Raw genomic sequence first — 18,095 nt, forward strand, 5'->3', positions numbered from 1 at the left:
TTTTGATATTTTAATAAAATTTGGTTGAAGTTCTCCTGTTGGTCATTAGAGGAACCACTCTGAATACACGAGCTCCGTTCCACCCGCAAAGACCCATCAGGACATTATTTTGTAACGTATTACCGTTTGTAGGCAATGAATTACCAGCTCAAATTTCACTCACATTGACTTTAATTGTAATTAAGCTCAAACTTAGTTTATATTGAATATGTAAAACTCAGGTTGTGCAAAGGAAGCGATGATTACAAAATATAGAACCCGACTCTTCTGACACTTCCACAAGCTCATGGATAACCAATCATTTAAGATAATGACAGTATTTCCTTCTGTATAAATAAAGGCAAAGGAAGGCCTAGATGCACAGATACATTAACTAATTTCACCATGATGATATGCAGAAGTGGCTTAAATTAAAACCAAAAGCAGATATATAAGCATCCTTAGCTTATTCTAGATACTGAGAGTCATAAATCTCAAGTAAGACACCAACCTGTTGAAATTAGTGTCAGAGAGTATCAATGTAGCTAGGCAACAGGTATCATCCGTGAGATATGAACTGATGGCTTTATCATATCCTTATTCCAGCCGTTGAAAGATCACTGTTGCTTTAAAAGTAATCAAAACATCGTCCTACAAAAGATCATTGCTAATATTCCAGAGAGGGCTGTAGCTAGATTGTCCTTTCAGATTGAATTACTTTCAGTCTCATTATCAAATGATTATAGCAACAGAAAAGAATTTGAAAATGATACAAGGAAGACTTGAAGTATGGTCAAGCACCTCGGCAGTGGTTTTAGGTCTAGAAGATGTTTACAATAAATTCCAGCTGCCCATTTTTGCTGATAAAATATTCAAAAAATGTATCATGCAGCACATTTAAGATTGGTCGTAGTTGCACTATATACCAGAATATGTACCCTGAAACATGAAATCTGGTAATTAGACTGAGATCACTATCAGTGCCAGTATGCTTCAAAGATCACCAATATTGTCAGTCCTCTTCAACATCTGAACTATGGATCTAAAATTTGCTGACGACATTCCGGAATACAGCAGAGCCTCTAGCAAAGTTATAATAGAACACTCGATACAACAATCTCTCAGCAAGGTGAAAAAAATGGTTCAGTAACCCAGGAATAGTCACCAATCCTTCAAAAGCCACAGTTATGTTCTGGACACTCAGTAACAGACATACTGCTAAAGATAAACCATTAGCAACCATTGAAAGCAGTGACATCCCTCTGAAAAAAACACTGAAGTACTTTAGAAAGAGTAAACTTTGACAGACAACTCATTTTCATCAGTAATATTAACACTGTGGTAACCAGAACTACTAAATTCATCAATGACTGAAAGATGCATCAGAAAACGGGAATGAAGAACATCAATAATTATTCTCTTCGAAGGTCCTGTCTTTACTATGAATAATTAACATGAGTGCTACGCAGCTGAATAATGTTGAAAAGATAAAAGAAACGTCCGTTTAACAATGGTAATGGGATAATACTTCAACCACTCCCATCAGAACCTGATTACACCTCAAAAGCTTCAGCACCTACTTTAAGACGATTATCTTTAATTATAACCACATACTTCATATTCACTAACAACGTGAAAAATGGAAAACTAATGTGTATATTTTAATAATAATCTAACTTCGTTACAAGTGTGTATTTTCATAAGACATTCCTTTGGTATTAATGTATAGTTTTTAGTACATTTTATTTACTATCTAACTTCAGTACCAATGTATATATTTCCATATAGACATTTCTTCAGTAATAAAGAATATATCTTAGTATATTATTTAAAGATCTTACTGAATGCTTGTTTTACTATTCAGTGCATTACTTCTTAATGGAGAATAACAAGTAACAAACGTCACAAGTTCGTCGTGGTTTGGTTAGTGTTCTCGTACACTGATTAATATTTAACAGAAAAAACCAAAAGTTTCCATAAAACGCAAGTGCAGGATTGTTAAGTCAGGAATGGAGGAAGAGGTAAACAAACAAATGAAAGTGTGGGTGCAAACACAAAATTATTTATTTATCACACAAATACTGTGGTAGTTACCCAAACTGGTTAGGCCTTTTTCTGAAGGGGTGGGTGGGTGATGAAGCACCAAATAATGGGCCGAAAACAAAAAAACAAAGACGCTGAAGTAATTTTAATTCTATACAAATAAAAAGCCAATGAAAGTTGTGATATTTTATTAATTATATGATATAGCATGTTGAAATGAAATGTTATTGTTTTTATTACGGCTTTGGACGATTGTACTCCTTGTAATATTGTCATATGCTTTATATTACTGTCCCTCCAGTGGTACAGTGGGAGGTTTGCGGATTTACGACGCTAGAGAGCGATTTCGATACACGTGGTGAGCAGATCACAGATAGTTCATTGTGTAGCTTTGTGCTTAATTCAAAACAACTATAACGGAACAGTAAATTCATAAATGAAAAAGTTCCAGATACTTGGTCCGATGTATAATGGTGATTTAGGCACGAGCACTAACATTATTCAAACACCTAAATTATTTTAGGTTACTTTATTGGTGATTGAAGTGAACTTAACCTCCCATCCCTCCATTAATGTCGTACATTTGTTTTAGTGCCTACGCTTGTTTCCACATAGTTTACGTTTTTGCATGTGACGTGTATTATTAACTATGTATTGCTCAAATTCCGCCTGTTCTTGCAGCGAATTCTCTAAAGTGAAAAGCAACAATATTTGTTTGAAGAAGGAGCGTGTGAACAAAGTCGAAATTTTGGAAACGTGTGATTCGTGTAAAAAGATACAGTCAGTGTGCTACAGGCGTGTCTCTGGATGATGAGAAACCCACTTGAAATAAAATTGTATCTCAGAACGGCTGGTACTGGTATTAACACATTTATTGATAAGCTTCTATTATTAACTTCTATTAATCGGAAAACTACAGAATTGGACCAGCAACGTTAATTGGTTTCGAGCGTACCAACCGTTACAACCTTAAACGTTATTATTTCTGTGTGGACATTAAATATCTTTGCCGAAAGAAACGAATTAGTAAGGGTATGAGATCAGTTAAGACAAACGGTAACAATATCAACACAAAATAAATTTGTTCACCGTGTGCTTGGATCGTCGATACAATATTCAGTTCGAAACCGGATATACGACTCATTATTCTCTAAGTTTGTAACACTGTTGTACATAAACCATCTTTTGTAATAACTGTTAGTAATAACCGTTATTATAAATTGTATAATTTTGGTGTTTGTATATTAAAATATATTTACATAAAGAAAATAAAAACGGAAATTGTGTGTATCAATCTTGTTGGCAAATAAAAGTTAATACATGTTAACTACTAATTTCAAATCGAGTTTGTGGTTTCTTATAGCAAAGCCACATCGGGCTATCTGCTGAGCCCACCGAGGGGAATCGAACCCCTAATTTTAGCGTTGTAAATCCGAAGACATACCGCTGTACTAGCGGGGAGAGATTGCAAATCGAATCTCCTGTCATTTGAGAATGTTATACGAAACGTGCATAATATAATAAATCGAAGAGGTTGGTTGGATGGTTGATTCGACTTTTTAAGGCGAAAAGCATCTAGGCTATCTGCGCCAAACAATTTGTAAAAAATTAAAAAAAAATTTGTTAAAATTCGTAAAAACGAGTCATTTTAAAACAAAACAAAGTCTAATTTTTTAATTAAAAACTTAACTAGCGTTAATTACATTTTTTACAACTAGTTTACAGCAGTAAGAGAGAAAATAAAGTCATATGCTACAGAATGTCTTTTATAATTTTAATTATTATAACTTGCTAGGGTGACTAACAGGTTCAAACACCAGTGTTACTTATCTAAATTTGGCCTTTCCAGTCCTGGTGTAGAGTTATTTGACGACACGGCCATTTTCTAATTTTGTATGGAACTAATTTTACTTTAATTCGTAAAAAGGAATCATATTAAAACAAAACAGTCTAATTTTTGAATTAAATACTTAAAAACATTTGCAAGGTGGACAGTGTCACCATCGTCAATGACACTTTCCGGCATCAGGGATAAACATCGGGACAAAACATGTCTGAAATGGTGTAGTCGATGAGCCATCCGAAATAAAATTATGATACGTAAGAGTGCAAACTCTGGCATTGTTTATTTTTTGTTGCTCTATCTACGTTACATTAGGTTTTCATAGATATATTATTGTTTCATTTCAAAACGTTCCCTAGGTTTGTTTCTATCATGAATAAGAACGGTTACTCAGAGCGTCGCCGTGACTGAAAAATGTAATAAAAACGTTTTATTGTATATAAGAGGATTTACACATCAATAAAAGAAATAATTTTAAAAAAATAAGGTTATTTTAAATTTCTCACAAAATCTGAACCATTGGTTAATAAATACCTCTAGTTCAACAATCACCGCACGTGCAATATTATGTATCATAGCAACGTAACGGAAATTCGAAAAAGAACACAATAATTCGAATAGTGAGAAACGTTTAAACCTCAAAAGTGTTAGCACAAGAAATTATCGATATTATATTAAGTGGAAGTAATCACAAAATAAACAAAATCATCTTAAAGTTTTTCGTTAAATACAAAATGGTTGTTATCTAAGTTGTGATATAATTAAGCCATGAATAAGACTCGCTCCTCTTGAAATAGTTTTTCCAAACAAATTTCGACGATTTAATCCAATGGAATGTTTGTGAATAAATAACTTCTATCAAAACTAACCACTAAACATTCATTACGAGGATGCATACCTTTAACAAATGAAAATACGTCCAGGACAGTTAATTCATTAAATGTTAATGGATTAAAAACAGCTACAAGGAATTTGGCTGTTTTATAACTACGGGTTCTGATTGCAGAAGGTATAGGGCGTAAGGGATGATTCTGTTTATGAACATTAGGGAGGCCATACATTATACAAGATCGTGAGCCATTGGTTGAACGCAGTGTCTGTAATTTTTTGTTTTGTTTTTTAAGTCAGTTTGGAAGCGTTAAAGTTAAAGATTAACATCAGTATATTTTTTCTGTCAGTAACTTTACAAAGCTTTATAATTTTCGTATTTTGTAAATGCTCATGACGAGCAGTTTACCATTCTTACATCTAAATATTAAACACACTAAATGTATAAAGTTTAACCAGGTAACGATGTTCTTTAAATCAGTCTTTCTTCTGTTACACTTTGGCGTGATACATTTTTGTCAATCTATCTACTCGAGTCCTTCCAGCAAGCGTTTTTGACATTGATTGTAATTTGTAATATTACAGTTTAAAATTAAGGGACTTGGTGTAAAAGTTTTAGTTTTATAAGTAGGTAGAAGACATATCTACATCCACGTTCTTAAGTTTGAAGTCAGATTTTTTTAGTAAACGGAAAGACAACAATCTGAGAATTAATATACCACCCACAGATTTTCTGGTGAGAAAACGTAGTTTTATAAGAAAAATTATAATTCTTGTAACCACAAAAAACTAATAATACTTCATTGTTTCCAACTTGTAAAATGTTCATCACAGAGCTATACACACGGATATACATATATATAAAGACCATGCAACGTTTCCTTCTTGTATTTAGGTCGTCATGATCCTTTTAATTTTATCTTTGGTGAAATTGGAAGAAAAATCTGTAACATGTGTATGTAATCATTGACGTAAAATATCTGAACATTGTCTTTTTGACATCATGATCTTATTACTATTAGGTTTGTTCAAAGTCTTAATTACTTTGAGGTGAAAGGTACCGGCAGTTTAGGCAATAATGTAACAGATACACATTATGCACATATACGAGGGCTGTTCAAAAAATACGCGGACTGACGTCATAAAACAAAATGTACTTTATTTAGAAGTTACAGGTCTGGGACTCCTTCAAAGTACTCTCCTCCCCAACGCACACACTTATCCCAACGGTGTTTCCACTTGTTGAAACAGTCCTGGTACGCTTCTTTTGTAATGTCCTCCAGCTCCTTCGTCGCATTTGCCTTAATCTCGGGAATCGTCTCAAATCTTCTTCCTTTCAAGGGTCTTTTGAGTTTGGGGAACAAGAAAAAATCGTAATGAGCAAGGTCAGGTGAGTAGGGGGGTGGGGTGGGGAAGAACAGTGATCGAGTGTTTGGCCAAAAACTCACGAGTTCTGAGAGCTGAATTTCGCAGCAACGCGGTGCATCTTCAATTTTTCGGTCAAAATCTCGTAACAAGATCCAACTGATATCCCACACTCTTCAGCAAGCTCCCTGACAGTCAGACGTCGATTTGCCCGCACCAGGGTGTTGATTTTGTCGACGTGTGGGTCGTCAGTTGACGTGGAAGGACGTCCAGGACGCTCATCATCTTCAATGGACTGTCGACCATCCTTAAAACATTCATGTTACTTGAAACATGCCGTACGCTTCATAGCAACATCACCGTAAGCCGTGTTAAGCATAGCAAAAGTTTCAGTCGCAGATTTCCCAAGTTTAACACAAAATTTCACAGCAAGTCGTTGCTCCTTCAGGTCATTCATTCTGAAATCCGCCAAACGAAAAAATCGTACTTCACTTAAAACCGCGTAGCTAACACACAAATAAAAATATCTGCAATTGGGAAATGGCGTCGTAATCAGCTGATCTGTGCAAACCTAGCGACACCAAGCGGATTCCCCTGGAACCAACTGGAGCCGCGTAATTCAAACAGTCCGCGTATTTTTTGAACAGCCCTCGTACGTACAAATACATTCCTTTATCAATAATATTAGCATGATATCCACAGAAGCAGTTAAACTTCAAAACTATTCCAAATACAAATCATAAAATTTTCAAGTTACTAGAGAAATCAACATTTATTAATTTTCGTGGTGACACCTCATAATTTATTTTATACAAATATAAATCTCACAAATGTTTTCCTAACTTACATAGGATTATAGTACAACAAAAAGCACTGCGTATGAGAGGTCCTGCTTCTTAATATTATAGATAAAAGACATCAGATGTATAAAATCTTTTAATGTATATCTAAAGAGACGAAGACAAGTCACTAAGTGTTAACCTCCCGCTTATCGTTTCCCACATGATTAAAGTTGTAAATAATCTTTGGATTGTGATGAAGAAAATTAACTACTTAAATTATTTGAATATTTCTACAAGACCCTGGTGTGTCCATTAGATGTATTTGTGTAGTTTATTGAATTCTATAAAAACTCTTAAATAAAATAGTTATGTAGTAAATAATTACTTTCTGTAAGATATTTAGGTCATGCAAACCTATCTTAATTTTATACCAACGTATGCATGTGATATTAACATTAATTCTCAGCTATGAAATTTTCAAAAATTTTCATCGTAATGATTTTAAGAAACAATTAAATATACGTGTCTTTGTTGTAGATTTTAAATACTGATTTTATTTCTTCCTAAATAGTTTTCAATCGTTTCGATGATTGCATATTTTTAGAACTACAATTTTTTTTTGTTTTCATTCGAAAAACAAAGGATACATTTTGACTCTAGACTGTGCCATTCGGGGCATAAATGGTTTTAAGAAAGGAAAAGCATTGATGGCGAATTGAAACTTCGTATGGTCGAAAGTGAAATGACTTATCTAACAATACATCATCTTGTTCCATAAAAGAAATATGTATTCTCCCATCATAATTTAGTCTCGTAATTCAAATAACATACAAAATGATAAATCATTATTTTCGAAATTGAAAAAAGTTCTATAGTTGCTGCAGAAATTGTTGACAAATATCTTTTCTTCTAATATTGTATCATGGAGTGAGCTTGTACTTCTCAGTGTAGTGCATATACCTGAAATCATATCCTCACTGAAATAAAACCCTCTATGATTTGAACAGGTAGAAAGAATTGAAAACTTACATGACGCGTTTTCATCAGTAAACTATGAAATTTGGAAATTAAAGTATAGGCAATGGTATACATCACTACAACAGAGTTTGGGAAATAGCGATTGGCTAAAATCAATAAAAACGCTCTTTTACTCAAGTTACAAGAGCAAATTGTGGCCATTTTATTTCAAACTATTGTGTTTTTCCTGCTCTGTGGCTGAGGGTGCCATATAACACTCATATAAATAAATAATGTACAACCATTACTAATTACGTTGGAATTGTACCTTAAATCAGAAGTAAAATAAAAATTCGTGACTTTTATTTAGATGTACAAACTGGAATAAAGTAAAAATAATTTAATAAATAAATATTAACATGAAGTTTTTAATGTTTGGAAATACAAATTAAAGTTTATTTTCCACGTTATTTTAATTCAGTAGTACAATTTTCCCCTCGAGGCTGTTTCTAGTTCTTAGGGCGTGAAAGAAATATATATTAATTTCTTATTTGAGTATAAACAATACACAATCTATGGTAACTACACAAGAATGAATGCCTAGCTACTGCCTCTTCTTTAACTACTGGTGGTGTTACTCATAAATCGCTCTTTCTATGCAGCGCACTTTACCTTCCAATGTTTAACAAACATGTACAGATAATTACTTTAGAGGGTTCGTTCCAGCTATTCATTAATACAGAAGTTCACGGGAGATATCTGCAATTTAATTTCAATTTGTGAATACATGTTATAAAGGGCCTCTCGTGTTCATTTGAACGTGGGCTGAATGTGTTGTCTTGGTGAAACCATACCTTGTTTGGCATGCAGTGCATACAGACATGGTAGTTACTTATCATTGTTGCTGTAACTTTCACCCTTCATATATTACAAGAACATGGGTTTGCGACTTGTATCAAACCTGAAACATATTAACGGCAATACAATTATGAAATGTGTGAACTTTGCTGTCGATACATATTTTCATTTGTTATGTGTCCCTTATTGTAGAACGTATAGCCCTTCCATTCGGTCACGCTAATTTTCTCGTTTTTGTGGACCTAAGAATGAGTAAATTTTTACGCCATTTTCACTTGCAACTCTCTACATTTCAGTCGTTGATGCTTGAAACTGAGAAAAGATGATCGGATATATAGACTGTTACCATGATTTTAAAATAAAAATCCTTTGTTTAAAGGTACTTAAACAACTACGATTAAAATAATTTTCCATCACTCATGGAAATATTGAATAAAAATTCCAATATTCAAAGTTTATTCTTGTTAGCTTGGTACATTCCAAATGTTTAATTAAATGTTACGAAGCGTATATGGTAGAGGTAAATAGTAAACATATTTAAAACATTCAAAACAGGAGATAAATACTTGTACATCACCAGGATATTTGCTCAAAGTTGTTGTTGTTGTCGACACTGAACGAAGATTTCCAGCTACTCGAGGGCTATCTGCGCTAACCGTCCCTTTTCTGGTAGTGTTAGACTAGTCATCACCACACACTGCCAACTCTTGGACTACTCTTTTACCAACAAATAGTCGGATTGACCGTCACATTATAACGCCCCCACGACTAAAAGGGCGAGCATGTTTGGTGCGACCGGGATTCGAATCCGCGACCCTCGGATTACGAGTCGAACGCCTTAATACACTTGGCCATGCTGGGCCTATGCATTCCTGTCTATATATCATCTGCAACAACACTATTTGTCCATTATAATGTTTGTTTGTTTGTTTTTGAATTTCGCACAAAGCTACTCGAGGGCTATCTGTGCTAGCCGTTCCTAATTTAGCAGTGTAAGACTAGAGGGAAGGCAGCTAGTCACCACCACCCACCGCCAACTCTTGGGCTACTCTTTTACCAATGAATAGTGGGATTGACCATCACATTATAACGCCCCCACGGCTGAAAGGGCGAGCATGTTTGGCGAGGGGGGAATGCGAACCAGCGACCCTCAGATTACGAGTCGCACGCCTTAACACGCTTGGCCATGCCGGGCCTTAACCATTATAATGTACTGATGTTGGACCAGGTTACATTTACAGTTAATGTTAAATAGGCTCCGTAACTAACAGATATAAAATGCTGCCAAACACAGAAATAATCTACAATTTTGAAGAAAGATTGAGAACACTGTAAATCAAACGTAAGCGTATACAGAGAAATGAATAATTATAAATCAAACATTAGTGTATTCTGATACCTAGTTTTTAAAGAAATCAACCATCTGTATGCACTAATGTGCTAAAATTTGTGATTTATAAAGTACTAAACCCTTTTTTTACACTAATTGTTGTTTTATAAGTACCTAAATCTCACGTTTTAACACACAGAGAATTGAATACGTTTAAGATACATTAAAGTTTACACCGTATTGGGTATGTTACAAGTCAGGCATTAGATTATGTAGAGGATTATAAATCAGCCATTATAGTACACAGATGGTTGAGTACGTCACAAACCAAACATTATAGAGTACAAAGCATCGAGTGTGTTTTTTTTGTTTATCTTAAATATTCTGAACCTCGTACTATGAAGTGGTTGCAATAAAGTTATGGTTTATATACCGAAAACTGTGTAAATATTTAAAAGCCAGTAGGTCTACATTGGTTACAAAAACATAAGTAGATGATATTTTCACATTCTCTAATTTGTTCATTGTAGTTTCATCGCACATACCTGATTTCGAGTAGTGATTCATAAATGTAAGAGAAAAAAAACTTAAGTTAAAAGCGCTTGGTAACAGATGTAGTGAGAACCTTTTAACAAATAAACTGTTTAATAAAGTTGTGTAAATCTTAGGAACAATAGAAGATATACGGATAAAATCAGATATATAGTTATGCATCATAAATTTATGATAATTAAACGAAAAAATCTAAATAGTTCGACATGGATCAGAAATGATTATTCGTTTTTTTTTCTGTCTTAAGAAATTGTTTATTTTGTTTCATTATCAATTTTGAAAATATTATTATCTCTGAATCAATTATAGAATTAATAGAAATAGTGATTAATAGAAATGTATTTAACTGCGTCTGTGTGTTCCTGATAAGATGGCTTTTAAATGTTACATACTTCGTGTGAATAGAAATTATATTTCATCAATTTAGAAACATTAGGTTGTAAAGATAAGTAAATAAGTGCAAATTATCGACACTCGTATAATTTTAAAATTAGCTGAATAATTATTATACAACGTTTTAGAGTACATACATTTAAATGGTATCTATTGCAGTCGTTAACATGCCACACACAAATCCTATACATATGTTTGGACATATCCAGAGATAAATAAATCTAATTCACATAAAGGTATGAGAGATAGCGCAAAAATAAATTCGACGCAGTAATATGATACTTCCTATATTTATTTGCAGAAATATAATCGACTATTAATACGATGTAGAATGAAAAACTTTCTATTGGTTATAAATAGTGTTGTATTAAAGTCAGAGAGAACTATTGGCAAGTTCTGGAAGAGAGGATGCAACAGAAAGAGAGTTCACATTTTCTAGTTTTATTGCTCTGTAACTAAATAAGATTGAAAGCTATGTAAATTATGCATTATCTAAGCAATAAAAATGTTATAATGAGTAATTTACATTAAATTTCATACTTCTTAGGAGGGTGGTAAAAAACATTAATGAAGAATGAAAAATGTTGCAGTTTTTCATACTAGTGGTGATTGATATTTTTTGAAACTATTTCTTCGTAAAATTCAAAACTTAAAACTTATACTTCTAAACTTTAATTTGTTATCTACATTCTGATGCTAAGTTCATTCATATACATAATTATGTAGGGTAATTAAATTTTGAACACAACTGTGAAAGGTTGTGACATGCACTTTGACCTACCCAAGTTGAAAGGATCAATGATGTGGTACTTTCAAGTGACTTTATTTTTGTACAATGTATTGTCATTGATGAAACCTGTTAGATGTTGATTATAGACAGCTATTTGCAAACTGTGTGTTGTTTAGTTTGTTATTATACAAAGTTCAAAACAAAGTACTTGTGCTTGCCTAGCATATAGGGTGTTTTGTTGTGTATATTCAGTGTAGGGAAGTTCAAATTTCATGTGTTCCAACATATTCTTGTGCATGCAGAATCTGGGAGCTTGGCTTAACTGGAACCCTGATTTAAGAATTCACAAAGGAATTAAAAAAAACATGAATTTACAGTTTTCAGTACTATTTTCTGTTTATTTTTGTTGTTGAAAAATATCATATGAAGAAGCAGAAATTTTAAACCTCCGATAACAGCAAAACTTCAATAAATAATTTTGTATTTGAATAGCTTTTAACACAGAACGACAGGAGAAGTTTACAACAGGCCAAACTATGAGACAAGAACAACAGGAAGTTCCCGGCAGTCCAAATCATGTTCAGAGTGTAAGAGATTCCTCAGGAGGAAGCAGTGGCTGTAAAAGATCCTTAAAGATGCTGCTAAATACAATTAAAAGCCTAAAAGTGCAAAATTGTCTTAATCCTCTAAAGATTCCTGTTTCCTTACTAGAAAAGGAAACAGAATTTATTAAGAAATGGAGAACCAACTTTTAATAAGTTCAAGCTTATTTGTTCACTTATGTAAATATTATTATAGGAAATTTTATACTTTACATTTAAATGAAGTCTGGGTAAAACTAGAAGCTTATTTTAACTAAAGAAAGAAAAGTTACCCTTTATGGAAAAGTTTCATTAGTTTAGAGACATACTGATACATGTGATGTAATTGTTGTAACTCCATAAAGTCAGGAACCTGAGTGTACTCTATCTTGAATCTTTTGTTTTTCTATAGTGAATGTTTTGTTACTAAGATTGTGTTCAATGTAGTATTATGGAAACTTTGTGTTGTTATACCCCTTGTGTCATGTTGATAAACACATAAAGATGATGATATGGAAAAACTAATAATAAAATATGCTGATAAATTATGTATATTAATGTTTACAATTTACATTCATCACAGTGGGAGAAGTTTTGGATGGCTAACTAAGGCAGTGTGCTTTGAATGAAGTTATTTTACAAAACAAGAAAATGGAGGAGTTTAAGATTTATAATTAGATAGCTGGTTACCATATTAATTAGTATTAATTACTGGTAAGTGTTTTCTTCATTGTATAATGCAAGGAAATACACTTTCAAATACAGGTTACACAAAGCTGAGTATGTGTATCACTACTGAAGTATTATATGAAGAAATTATCATTTGTTTCATCTAAATAACTATATATAGATACATGTGTAACATAATGTACATCCCTGAGAATACATTAAAAAGCATATTTACTAATATGTCTTTTTTAACCCTCTATTAGAGAACAACAATATATATATATGCTAGTTTAATACTAGTTCTGCATTGTAAGTTTATACCAAATATTGTATTTGATCAGTTGTGTTATTTATTGGTGCTGCACTTATTTAAATGTTATTTCAAACTACCTATCAAAGGAACATTTAATAAAGAATTACTGACTACTTGCAAAATGGTTTTAACTGCTAGTAAACCTTAGAGAAGTAACCGTATGTGATTGAGTACATTTCTGTAGGTTATACAAATATTTTTTAATACTGAGGAAGTAAATATACTTTTGGTGAGAGTGATGCATAACTACCCTTTTGGATAACTGCTTATTTATTCACCTAGCAAAAACAGATTTCACACACAAAGGAATATGAGGTTTTTGACAAAGTAAAGTCATTGCAGAGCACAACAGCTACTGTTAACTGTTATTCACTTATTTGTCTGTTCTGAGGAAATAAATTTTTAAAATTAATTGTGAATAACTTCAAGTTAAAAATAGTTACATAAATATGGATTTGAAGAAAAAGTTATTATAATCATACTTAAAACATTTTCCTACTTTTTATCTTTTAAGTAAAGACAATACAGAAAATTTCACACAATATCAAGAAACTTGATCTCAATTCATGTGAAAGATGATTTTGTGAATTATTTTAATAAATTTTACACATTTGATTGTAATTTTAGATCAAATTCTTTAGAAGAAAAATGTTACAAATATTACAAAAAAAGTAAATAATGCATAGAAGAATAGAAAATGTGTGCACTAATGGAAAAATTGGTTTGTTTGAGTCATTAAATTTTCTTAAAAGCTTAAATGTCTGTCTTAAATATGAAATTAACAAATGAAAAGTTACTATTTTCAAAACTTCTTACATTTTTGTATAGTTTTATCCATACAGCTATCAAATATAAAATATCATAATTGGTATAGTATCAAAACATATGCATCTTCATGTCTAAACTTTCTCACAAAGCTTTACCATGTTTTTACACCAGTGTCTATTAAATGATAGTATGAGAGATGTTTGATTAAATGAGATGAGAAATTCGTTTTCATGGTTGATAGCCTATACAGTTACCCAAGTATAATTATTAATTTGTAATTAATTAATTGCAAATGAATGTATATAAAACTATACCATACAGGTTTCAACCTAACACAAAGACCACAAATTTTCTAAAAATGTCTAAGACAAAGTTTGAGAAGAATATTTGTTCATCTGGTAGCATATAAAACAAAGATTAATCAAGTATAAACCTTACTTAACAATCATTGTAATATACAATTTTTGTCTTATCTAGAAGGTTAGCATAAGTTTATGCACTTTCTTCAACTTTTGTTTAAAAGAGCATCAGTTACCTATACGAAGAACAACAGTATGAAATTTAGAAAAATATCCGTATAGTATTTCAGATGCATAGATTTCCCTTAAAGTTATTGGGTAGGCTTCATACAATACAAGAAAATGGTTAGTGAACTGGACTCTGGTTCTGAGGTTTTGTGATTTTGACCCGTTTTACTACACGCACACTCAAAAATTCTCTTTCTTTTGAAGTCATTGATGCTTCATAAAAGTGATGGTCGAATCTCACTCTTTAGTCTAACGAGAGAATCTCAGAAGTTGATGGGTTGTGTTGACTAGTTTCATCTTTCTAGTCTTCACAATTGGTGATTGCTAGTACATGTAACATTGGTATCTTTGTGTAAAATCAACCATTAAATAAAACATCGACAGAATAACGAAACAATTCTCATAAAATGTATTATAGAGAAAAACTCTAAATTCTCTTATCTCGATGGAGCTTGGAAGAGAAGAAAAGACAGGATACCACTTAAATACATTGAAACAACCCATATTTTATGCAAATAGTAAAGTTTAAAAATAGTGAATGATTTTTTGTGCCTCTATTGAAGAGCTCTCAAATCAAATGCGCATTCAAACCAAGTAAGTACTTGTCAAATAATATTATCTTATATAACTTTCTATTCTATTCTGAAAAAATATTTTGAACAAAGAATAATGTCTTTCTTATCTGGACGTTATCCTAGGTGACTAATGGACACTTACACTTAATAAAAATGGATGGTGTATCTTAGAAATATCATTTGACTTGACATCAGAAATGATTCGTGGTTATTTCTGTGCAAAATCTTCGACTTTACAGTGTTTTTTACCACAAGCAAATGTACACGAAACTGTGATTGAATGAAATATTTATTTTAACTGCATAGGCAACAAATATATCAAACTAAAGAATAGATTAAAAACCGTTAAGTTTTAACTTATTGTAAGTTAGATGACGTTACGAGTTATTGTTTTTTCTAATTCTTTTTGTAGTGAAGCGCAAAGCTAAACAGCATGCCACATGTGTTCTGCCCACAAAGGGTATTGAAACACAGTTTCTAGCATTGTATGCTGCAGAAATACTGCTGTGTAATCGAATCCAGGATTTTAACATTTTAAGTTTACAGACTTAGTTTTATCTCACTATGGAACTCTACTTATGAAAAGGTGAAATTAACAGTTCCTTTGAAAATAATATGATCTGCTTTCATACATAGAACAAATGATAGACGTGGGTTCAGAGGACGATACTACAGACTTGTATCGGACATTTTTTTTATCTGACAACGATCTTGTGGATAATTCATTAGTGAGTGACAATGATGGACGTGGGTGATTTAGTTCATCTAGCAAAGTTTCAGCTGTTAGAAGTAAATTGATTATCTAGCACGAACAGAATCTACAGATCTTTTTATTATTTAATTATGCACTCAGAAAAGATGAAGTGAAGAAGTTTCAAACGTTTTTTGTTTTTTTTTAACACTCCTACGAAAAGTGGGGCCTAATAGGCCCCAGAGCAACTTGAAAGGTTATTAATATTAGGCTAATAATTTTGTATTTAAATGAAATTGCCATTTAAATCCATTAATGAATGGATTAACGAGATTCCCATCTAGCGAAACCACAGCCAGGGGAACGGGCTTGGAGAAATCAGGACTAGAAACGTCTTTTCGTAGGAGTGTTAAATAGCGAGTCTATTAGAATATGGAGATTATCAGATATGCTGGCTTCAGAGAATTAGGCTACAGTTCACCAGGTAGTTGTTCCCAAAGCGTATCATTCTGCAAAATTGAAAGTTGCCCATGGAAGATTATTTAGATGTCAACAAGACGTGACAAAATTATGAGACATTTCTTTTAGCCTAAAATTATGCAAGATGTTTCTCAGTTTTGTCATGCCTGTTACTTGTTTTTACCAATAACATGACATTTGTGTTGATTCACTTTCACGTGCTACGTAATTTAATGATCTTAAGATTATTTGTGTGGATTGTGTTATATAGTCACATGATTATTAAAATTGTGTGATTCTTTGATAATGCAGTATATTTAATGTGTTGTTATTAATGTCTATATGTATGGTTGTTTTGAATGAAGCACAAAGCTACACAATGGGCTATCTGTGCTCTGCCCACCACGAGTATCGAAACCCAGTTTTTAGCGTTGTAAGTCCGCAAACTTACCGCTTAGCCACTGGGGGGCATGTGTGTGTCTAACGCCAATTTTTAATTCTCTAACGAGACATGTGTAACGTATTTACTATTATATATTTATTTTAATTTTAGTTAAATATATATTTAGAAATGCATGTAATTTATACTGCTAAATGTGTGTTGCAAAACTCCCGCCTATTAACTAAATTTGTAGAATATTCTTGAGCATAGGAATCAAAATGTATATATGTATTTCAAATTTCAAGAACCTTGCCTAACGATTATAAAAGGTAGCCATCGCAACCAGGAACGTAGACTTTTTACACCCGATGGGGTTGGGGGGATGATTTTTGCAACCACTTATGTGAACTGTTTAATTTGCAAATTGGCAATCTCTGATTACGTGAACCTGAAAGCTGTAAACATGCAGACACAAAGTAATCTTGTTGCCACGATACTTCAAGGTTTCCATGTAGATTTGTATAAGTGAGGTGTTGTGAACAGTTTTCAAAATGTTATAGAATAAAGACAAATGTGTCACAAATTGCTACATGAATTTATTCCTGCACACTGCACAGTATAAAAGATGACCATCATACTTGACAAGGTTACTAATAACTTTCGTTGTATGAATTACGTTTTCAAATATTACTAAAATTAGTAATTACCCTTGATAAGTTTATATCTACTGAAAAACTGTTCATGTTGTTTGATAAAAATAATTAAAATGTCTTAACGAACTCTTGAAAATTACACATCAATACAATGTAACACATAATTATTCATACTTTTCATTAAAGTAAGACTCATTTAGTCCTCTAGTCTACATGTTCCCAAACGTAGACCTCCTTTGTGATGATCTGTTTATGAATTCTTTCATAAACTCTTCTATATTTATCTTGTCGACCTCATCTTTGTGAGTGTGACAAACTGCCACATGGTTGACCTTAACCATATCATCAACCGTCTTAATGCAGAAAAGCTGCGTTCACATTCGCAGCTGGATACTGGACATACAAGCAAAATTTTCATGAGATAGAAGTTTATAACCAAGTTGTCAATCTTGCGGATGTGATCATGTTCTCAAGTGCCAGATATTGTCTCAAGTCATTGTTGTCTGCATTGAATCTAGTGGTCAGATGTTCTGTGACTGTGTCCACAAATTCAAAATATTGGCTACTGTAGTAATCTCTAGCTGTTGCAGAATGGTGTGCTGAGCCATCACCTGCGATCCTTCCGGGGGTCTGCGAATGCGTGGTAGTTCAACAGGGAGGTTACCTTTTTCTCAGCTTCATCAAATATCTTGTTGTAATTTTCTTCTGTTCGCAATACCCGCATTTGCTCTACTGTCATTGCAGATGCTTCAATCATGCCAGATACTGTCACTGATTTTGCTTGGAATACACGGTTTAGTTCCTCTAATGTAGCTAA

The 18,095-nt window shown here is 32.7% G+C and overlaps 1 long non-coding RNA gene across 2 annotated transcripts; it reads left to right on the top strand.

The window, feature by feature from the left end:
• The first annotated feature begins 10,918 nt into the window (after window positions 1–10,918).
• On the top strand, window positions 10,919–13,264 carry LOC143235690 (uncharacterized). Of its 2 annotated transcripts, none has more exons than XR_013019357.1 (2): window positions 10,919–11,166; window positions 12,153–13,264. It is a non-coding gene; the product is annotated as an uncharacterized LOC143235690 (long non-coding RNA). The 2 variants fall into 2 exon arrangements; XR_013019355.1 differs by lacking the exon at window positions 10,919–11,166 and adding an exon at window positions 11,255–11,535.
• Window positions 13,265–18,095: the final 4,831 nt, after the last annotated feature.

The sequence above is a fragment of the Tachypleus tridentatus genome, chromosome 2 (genome assembly GCF_004210375.1).
Source record: "Tachypleus tridentatus isolate NWPU-2018 chromosome 2, ASM421037v1, whole genome shotgun sequence".
Lineage (NCBI taxonomy): Eukaryota > Metazoa > Arthropoda > Merostomata > Xiphosura > Limulidae > Tachypleus > Tachypleus tridentatus.